The 7,891-nt window shown below is 39.7% G+C and overlaps 1 long non-coding RNA gene across 1 annotated transcript; it reads left to right on the top strand.

Moving 5' to 3' along the window:
* The first annotated feature begins 4,765 nt into the window (after positions 1-4,765).
* LOC113981424 lies at positions 4,766-7,396 on the top strand. The gene is made up of 4 exons (XR_003538410.1): positions 4,766-4,779; positions 4,934-4,938; positions 7,223-7,226; positions 7,292-7,396. It is a non-coding gene; the product is annotated as an uncharacterized LOC113981424 (long non-coding RNA).
* The last annotated feature ends 495 nt before the right edge of the window (positions 7,397-7,891 follow it).

Raw genomic sequence — 7,891 nt, 5'->3', positions numbered from 1 at the left:
ACGCAGGACAACCGAAAACCTGAGGAGAAATCCACATGCCAGGACGTGGACACCTGATAAGCAGAACCACACTGCAGCAGTCTATGAATCTAAGTATGAGAGAGAGGGAGATCACACAGCGGCAGGAGAGCAAGGACTCAAAGCTATCTTCTCAGACTTCATGAGGAGGAGAGACCGCAACAAACAACTGGAACTTGGTGAGGGGGGAGCGTTCAGACCCAGAACACTCCCACAGAGGGACTGGTTACTTTCCAGCCTTGAAAAGGCTCTTTCCTGGACTAAACTTAAAGGAGGGGCTTGAAAGGACTGATTGATAGAGATGTAATATATTATAGTTGTCTTTAGTTTGTATAGTATTTATTTGTGTAAATAAATGTATATATATTACCCCCTTCCCCTATAGAAGCCTCTGGCCTGAAAGTTTCTCTTCAGTAGTGTTGGCATAAATTGTGGGAGGGGGTGGAGAAGCCTGAAAATTGGATTTTTAGATTTCTAACGTGGCTCAAACTGCCACACTTTGCTAATCTGTTGTCTATCTCCCCGTCAATCTTACCATCTGAGGAGATGATGTTACCTAGGTAATTAAACTGCTGGACTGATTTGAGCTCTGATTCGTCAATGGTGATATGGGCATGATGGAAGGCTTCCTGAGATGCAGGTTGATAGAAGACTTCTGTCTTCTTTAAGCACAAAGATTAGTGTTTACAGAGCCATCATGCTGTCTACTCTCTTATATGGGTCCGAATCATGGGTCATTTACTGCCACCACCTGCGTCTCCTAGAACGCTTCCATCAATGCTGTCTCTGTACAATCCTAAACATCCACTGGTCAGATTATGTGACCAATACGTCTGTTCTAGAACAAACAGCAATCACAAGTATTGAGGTCATGTTACTGAGAACACAGCTGTGCTGGGCAGGACATGTCTCCAGGATGGAGGACTACCGCCTCCCTAAGATTGTGCTTTATGGTGAACTTGCCACTGGCTGCCGCAAGAGAGGAGCCCTGAAGAGGAGATACAAGGACTCCCTGAAACAACATCTCAGCCTTGGCCATATTGATCTTCATCACTGGTCTACTCTGGCCTCCAGTTGGGAGTCCTGGAGGCACACTATCTATAACGCTGCTACTTCTTTTGAGAACGCACGCAGGATCATTCTAGAGGAGAAAAGACAATGCAGAAAGCATCGCGTCTTGCTGATACCATCCAAGGAGTGTTTCTGCTGTGCCTTTTGCAACTGGACTTGTCTATCTCGCATTGGCCTCTTTAGCCACCAGTGCGCTTGTAGCAAATGTGGGTAGAGCCCTTCCCAAATCTTCATTCGCAAAGCCTGGCCATGATAGGACAGAGGTGTTTCAAATATAAAAACAGTAAACCAGAAAGTGGAATTGATGATTATGTAAGTCCCTTTGGAGAAAGGGCAAATGAAATAGCGGAAGAGGGGGCTTCCGTTCCCCCCTCAGGACTGGTAAAAGATGAGGACAATAAGTTGTCCTCATCCTCAGGACAACAAGGGAGGGACGGAGAAAGAGGAAGAGGAGGGGCTTCTCCTTCCCCATCCTTATCTCCCCTGAGCAGGCAAGCACGCAGTGGGGTGAGAGCAAGACCCGTCGACCTATAAGGCTTAAAGTTAATTTCTCTATGGGAGATCTAGAAAATTAGAAAAATATTGCTTGTAAATATAGAGATGATCCAGTTGGGGGTAGCAAAGAAGTTTAAAACATATATTAAAATTTCAGGTCTGGACTGAGAAAATATTGATTTGGTGCTAGATGCTTTTAACTGAAACTGAAATGGAATTAGTATTAAAAGCAGGCAGGGCATAAGCCCAAACTGTGTTAAAGCCTGATAAGAATAACCATCACCAACTTCTTCAGAAGTACTGGGGAGTTTGTACTCCAGAGACCCCTGGTTTTAATGGAACTGGAGAAAGACAAACATAAAATAGAGTTTTTGGTGGACACCAGTGCATCATGTTCTGTGATAAATCAAGAACTGAATGTTATGAATAATGGATCTTTGAATGTTATAAAAGAAACTAGTCAACATCAGAAGGTATCGTTTATGAAACATTTTAAGTATGCACAAATTCCTTCGTATGCTTCATACACCTATATCACTTTCAAGACAAGACTTATTAGAAAAATTGAATGCAAAAATTGAGTTAAAAATAGCGAGATACAAATTGAAGTAAGAGAAAATAAACTAATGGTAATCTTAAGTCTTGCTTTAATTCAGCTACAAATATCGGGAGAAGTGCCATCATCGAGCCTTAATCAAGTTTTACCCTGGAGTTTGGGCCGACGGGACCCTAGAAAGAGCTAAAACTAAACAGTAAGGTTAAACGCAGAACAGTTGGTAAGAAACAAACAATATCCTCTATCTCCACCAAGTGGTAGTAAACCCATATACACTTTTGACCAAACTAAAAATAAATATGTTTCTGTTCTAGACTTAAAAGATGCCTTTTTCTGCCTGCCTTTGGACCCTAAAAGTCAAAAATTGTTCGCCTTTGAGTGGGAAAATCTGGACACAAGTCGCCGATCCCAGCTCACCTGGGCCGTATTATCTCAAAGATTTAAAAATAGTCCACAATCTTCAAAAATCAACTTGCAAAAGATCTTAAAAAATGGACTGCACTGTCAGACAGCAAGGTCCTCTTGCAGTATGTGGACGATATGTTAATTACCACCAGGACCCAAGATGAATGTGAAAGCTGGACCGTAAGCTTATTAAACTTTCTGGGACTGAAAGGGTACAAGGTATCCAAAAATAACACCCAGATTGTCAAGAAAGAAGTTATTTATCTAGGATATGAAATCTCAGGAGGACAACGTCAACTAGGACCAGAGAGAAAAGAAGCCATCTGTAAAATACCTTTGTCCCAGACTCCAAAAGAATTTCGCACATTTTTAGGAATGACTGGCTGATGTAAGCTTTGGATCTACAAATATGGACTGATAGTCAAACTCCTATACCAGATTCTACAGGATGGGATTAAACAATTAGTGTGGACTGGAGAAGCTAGGCAAGCTTTCCATCAACTTAAGAAGGAACTGATGCAAGCACCTGCACTAGGTCTTCCAAATGTGACTAAATCTTTTGCTTTTCTCACACGAAAGGCAAGGGATTGCATTAGGAGTCCTAATCCAACAGATAAGAACATATCGTCGAGCAGTGGCATACTTCTCTAAACAATTAGATGAAGTAAGCAAAGGATGGCCAGGATTCTTGAAGGCAGTAACAACAGCAGTGCTAAACATACAAAAAGCACAAAAAGTTTACGATGACTGTTCTAATATCACATGTGGTTTCAGCAGTGCTAGAATGGAGAGTCACTGGCTCTCGCCCTCCAGATTTAACATCAACAATCCAATCACCTTTTTGTCCAGTTCAACGACTACAGAGGAACCAGTGCATCACAGTTGCATAGAAACAATTGAGGCAACATATTCCAGTCGACTGGACTTAAAAGATACAGCGCTGCCTAAGGCGGAAATGTGGTTTTTACCGATGGGAGCAGCTATTTGAAAAACGGAACCCGCAAAGCAAGATATGCAATAACAACCACAGATCATATCATCGAAGCATAGGCACTCTCTGCTGGCACCTCTGCACAAAAGGCAGAGATAATTGCACTTACCAGAGCATTGCAGTTACGAAAAGGAAAAGACATTAATACATGGAAAGATTCAAAATATGCTTTTGGTGTAGTAAATGCCCATGGAGCAATATGGAAAGAAAGAGGGCAGCTCTCATCACAAGGAAAACAGATAAAGCACGCTGAAGAAATCTTTAAGCTCTGTTCAATTACCAAAATCTTGCCATTATGCATTGCAGAGGATATCAAAAAGGTGATACGGACCAGGAAAAAGGCAATCGATTAGCAGATCGAGTGGGAAAAAGGCAGCAGAAAACAGCCAGGTAGGATTAGCATCCTTAATCCCAGATGGCAAAATCATAGAGGTAAACTCTAATGTATCATATTCAAGAGAAAATTTAAAATTAATAAAAATCAACAAGGTCAACTCAAAGGTAATATATACCACTTAAAAACAGGGTAAGTAGTAATACCTGGAAAGGTACTATAGAAAGTTGTACAGGCAGAACATAACAAAACTCATTTGGGGACAAATGCACTGCATAAACACCTAAAGAAACAAATTATAGGACGAAATTTATACACTGCACAATAATCCTCACACAACCAATAAAATAGAAATAGGGACAATTGACAAGGGTAACCTCCCAGGGCAACACTGGCAGATAGATTTTTCAGAATTACCTAAGAAAAGGAGGTACCGATACCTATTGGTCCTAAAAGATACCTTCTCAAGTTGGTTAGAAGTTTTCCTGACCGGAAGCAATAAGGCTCGAGAAGTTGTCAGAGTACTACATTTTTATAACTAAAAGATAAGCAGCATTCTGCAAATTGATTGACAATTACATACTCCATATCAACCACAGGGAAGTGATCAGGTGGAGAAAATGAGAAGTAAATCTGCATTGGTACCAAGCCTTACCTCTAGCCTTGTTGCGAATAAGGGTCAAACCTAAGACTAAAGAAGGGCTAAGTCCTTTTGAAATGTTATATGGAAGACCCTATGGGAATTATTATCAAGGAGAAGACCTCATACAAGTTGGGGAAGGATATATACGGGAATATCTGATCACATTGAGTAAACAATTGTCAGAAATTACCAAACAAGTAATGAGTACTCGCTCAAGGGGAATAGACCAGCCCTCACATAACATTTCCCCTGGAGAGTGGGTGTATGTTAAAACTTTTTCAGGCCAACCACTAGATGAGAAGTGGAAAGGACCATACCAAGTGCTTCTGATGACCTTCACAGCAATCAAAATCAAAGAACAGCCCACCTGGATTCATTATTCACAAGTGAAGAAGTCACCTAGAGGAACATGGACGTCAGAACCTGTAGGACCAACAACCCTCAAGTTTACTCGACACTAACCGTTGGAACTCTGATAAGTATAATAACTCTGGCTCAAGCCATTACCTTAGACTGACCATGGTCTCAGGCTTATATTGGATATTCTGGTATGTCTGGAAGAGACATTTCTAATTTAAACCTGGCCACTGTGGTCATGCACAAAAATGAACCATATTTAAAACATTAATAGAAGAAAAGGAATGGGCTTAGTACCTTAACTGGAATAATTGGGGAAATACAAATGGGATGTAGAGGAATTAATATACCCAACCATGAGAAACAAATGTCCCAGACTCAAATCACTGTAAGAGAACCCATAGAATATAACAAGGGAAAACTGATTGGTAAGTCCGTCTGTGCGTCCGATCAGTGCTGGCACAACTTTACATTAGACAAATCAGTTTCTGTAGTATGTCTTTGGGCTACTTTGAAAGGAGACAAGGCACTATCAAAGAAATTTATAATAGACACCACAACAACAGCAACAACACAGACTTCTGCTAAACTGACTCCTTCCTCATATACACCCTCAGAATGCACAGAAAGAAGTCATAATCTTTCCCTTGTAGGACCTTATGTAATTAGACAATCTAATGAGCAGAAGTTACTCCTGGACCCTATATATTCACTAAAAAAAGGTCCAAGTTAAAATCCAAACAAACATATCCTCTATAAAAGGGGATTTTCAGCCCTTCATTCTCCAAAGTCTTAAAGGATAGAGAGCTTGGTTAAGAACTAGATCCCATCCGTAAAAGAACACAAAAAGATCTAACAGGATGGTTTGGATCAAGACTAGGTGTATTAAATTCAATAGATCAGGAAATATTAATTACTAAACTCAGCACTGTAACCTCTGATTTGGGAAAACTGGAGGTACCACTAAGATCATTATTAATGACTATAGCTGAAACACAATCTCTTACTACAGACTTGATGATCTTGTTAGCTAAACACACATCTGAAGATTTTCAGGTTGTGTTTTGGGGGGTTTACAAGGAAATGTCTCAATAGCAATACCGTGCATTCAAACCCAGCAATGGATACAATCCATACCTGCAGGAGTTATAAGAGAAGGAACATCAGGAATTTTACCTCAGGAAATAAGAGATCATATCTAGAAAATGACAACACAACCAAATTTGAGAAAGAACATCAGGCATGGTGGCAATTAGTAAACTTCACATATAAATCAAAGCAGGAGCAGATAGAGGCATATGTTCTTACCATCCGTGAGGCAAAAGAACAGACCATATTTCCTGTCTTAGCATTAGGAACAATACACCAGGACAAAGTAATTAGACCCATGGGATATAATGTCTGGGCAAGCTATGACAGGGACATAGGGAGATGGCAAACTATCAGCACAGAAGCCTGTATACCCAGAGAACAACTAGGATATATATGTGAAAATGTTGTAGCAGAAAAGGAGGATTTATGTTTAGATACGGAAAATAGTACATGTACTTTTGAAATGTTCCCAAATACACAGGCACAGACCCAAGTACACTATGCAGGTAAAGCATGTGTCTGCATCAGGACACCTTGCACAAGTATAACTATTGATGATTGTAAAGAATTAACTAATGGTACTAACTTCTGTGTTTGCAATTTTACTAAAATAATAGGATGTGACTTTAGTTACACTGCTCCTGTGACCTCTATGCAATTGATCTTGGATAAATATATCATGAAGTGCCTAAACTACAAATAAGTATGGACATTAATATCCTCCAGAAAATGCTCTATCATCCTTATGTAGAAAAAATGATGGAAAAGGTAAAGGCTACTTCACGTTGCATGCTGTGGCAAGTGAAACACGACACAGCAGAGATTAAAAACATCATTACTGAAGTGGCAAAGACTGGAGAAAATCATTGGTGGAACATATTTCTGGGAACAACCAATATACAGTCACCCACTGCAGCCCAGCTGTTTAACTTCCTGTTTCACCCGACCTTGTTTCTGATGCTGGCAGCTTTCCTCCTTACAATCATCAATCTATGGATGTGGTGGAGAATCAAGACTATAGCGCAACAAGTACATGTGCTCCGGACTGTACAAAGGGTGATGCAAAAGAATTTGCAATAATTAAAAGAAAAGGGGGGATTGAAACAAAGACAAAACAAAATAAAATAAAAATGTAGCTATGTTAGTAAATTTAGCTATGTTAGTGTGACTTTGCAAATTGTAATTGCTTGAAAGAAGGTTGCTGCCTAAATTGTGGGCAATTAAGATAAAGCTAGCTTAGGTAAATAAAAGGACTGTCAGGAAAGTGGGAAAGACTTTTACCACGTAGCATTGCAAGGGAGACAGAAGGAGGGGTGGGAGGAACCTAAGCTGTTTGAAATGATAAAACTTTATGTAACTACTCTATAATAGTAAGAATAGGAGTTAGGCAACCAAATGTCTATTTAGATAAGGCAGACTTCATAAAGAGTGTATATGAGAGATAATTTTTGAAACTCACTGTATAAAAAGCTGTTTCTTTTCTCAGCGGACATGCACGGGGGGGCGGAACCCCCTTGCATCTCCCCAACCATAATAAAAGTGTGCTTTATATATATTGTTTAAGGATGTGAGAAATAGAAACCCAGAGTCGGGTGATTTCCAATTCGAATTTATTATATGATAAAAGTAAATTCAGCGCTGGGTGATCAGGGAGGGGTTTTAACAACTCCCAACGCCTGTCACACCCAAAGAAGACAGTTGTTCTACATTTATTTCCAGCTACTTCATGAATATTCATTATACACAAGCATAAACATTACACATTGTTAAATCAGACATTCAACAGATGTTCTTACACATAACTGTTATCTATTTACAAGCATAAATAATATACATGGTTAGTTCAGACATTCAACAGATGTTTTTCTTAAGCTTAGTTATAAATTCTCAAGAAAGGTGTTATCCAATTAACTAGCTTCACAATAAATT

Source organism: Neopelma chrysocephalum, unplaced genomic scaffold (assembly GCF_003984885.1).
Source record: "Neopelma chrysocephalum unplaced genomic scaffold, ASM398488v2 Primary Assembly neopelma1_96539, whole genome shotgun sequence".
Lineage (NCBI taxonomy): Eukaryota > Metazoa > Chordata > Aves > Passeriformes > Pipridae > Neopelma > Neopelma chrysocephalum.
The sequence above is the reverse complement of the archived record's forward strand: the minus strand, read 5'-3'. Positions and strand labels throughout refer to the sequence as shown.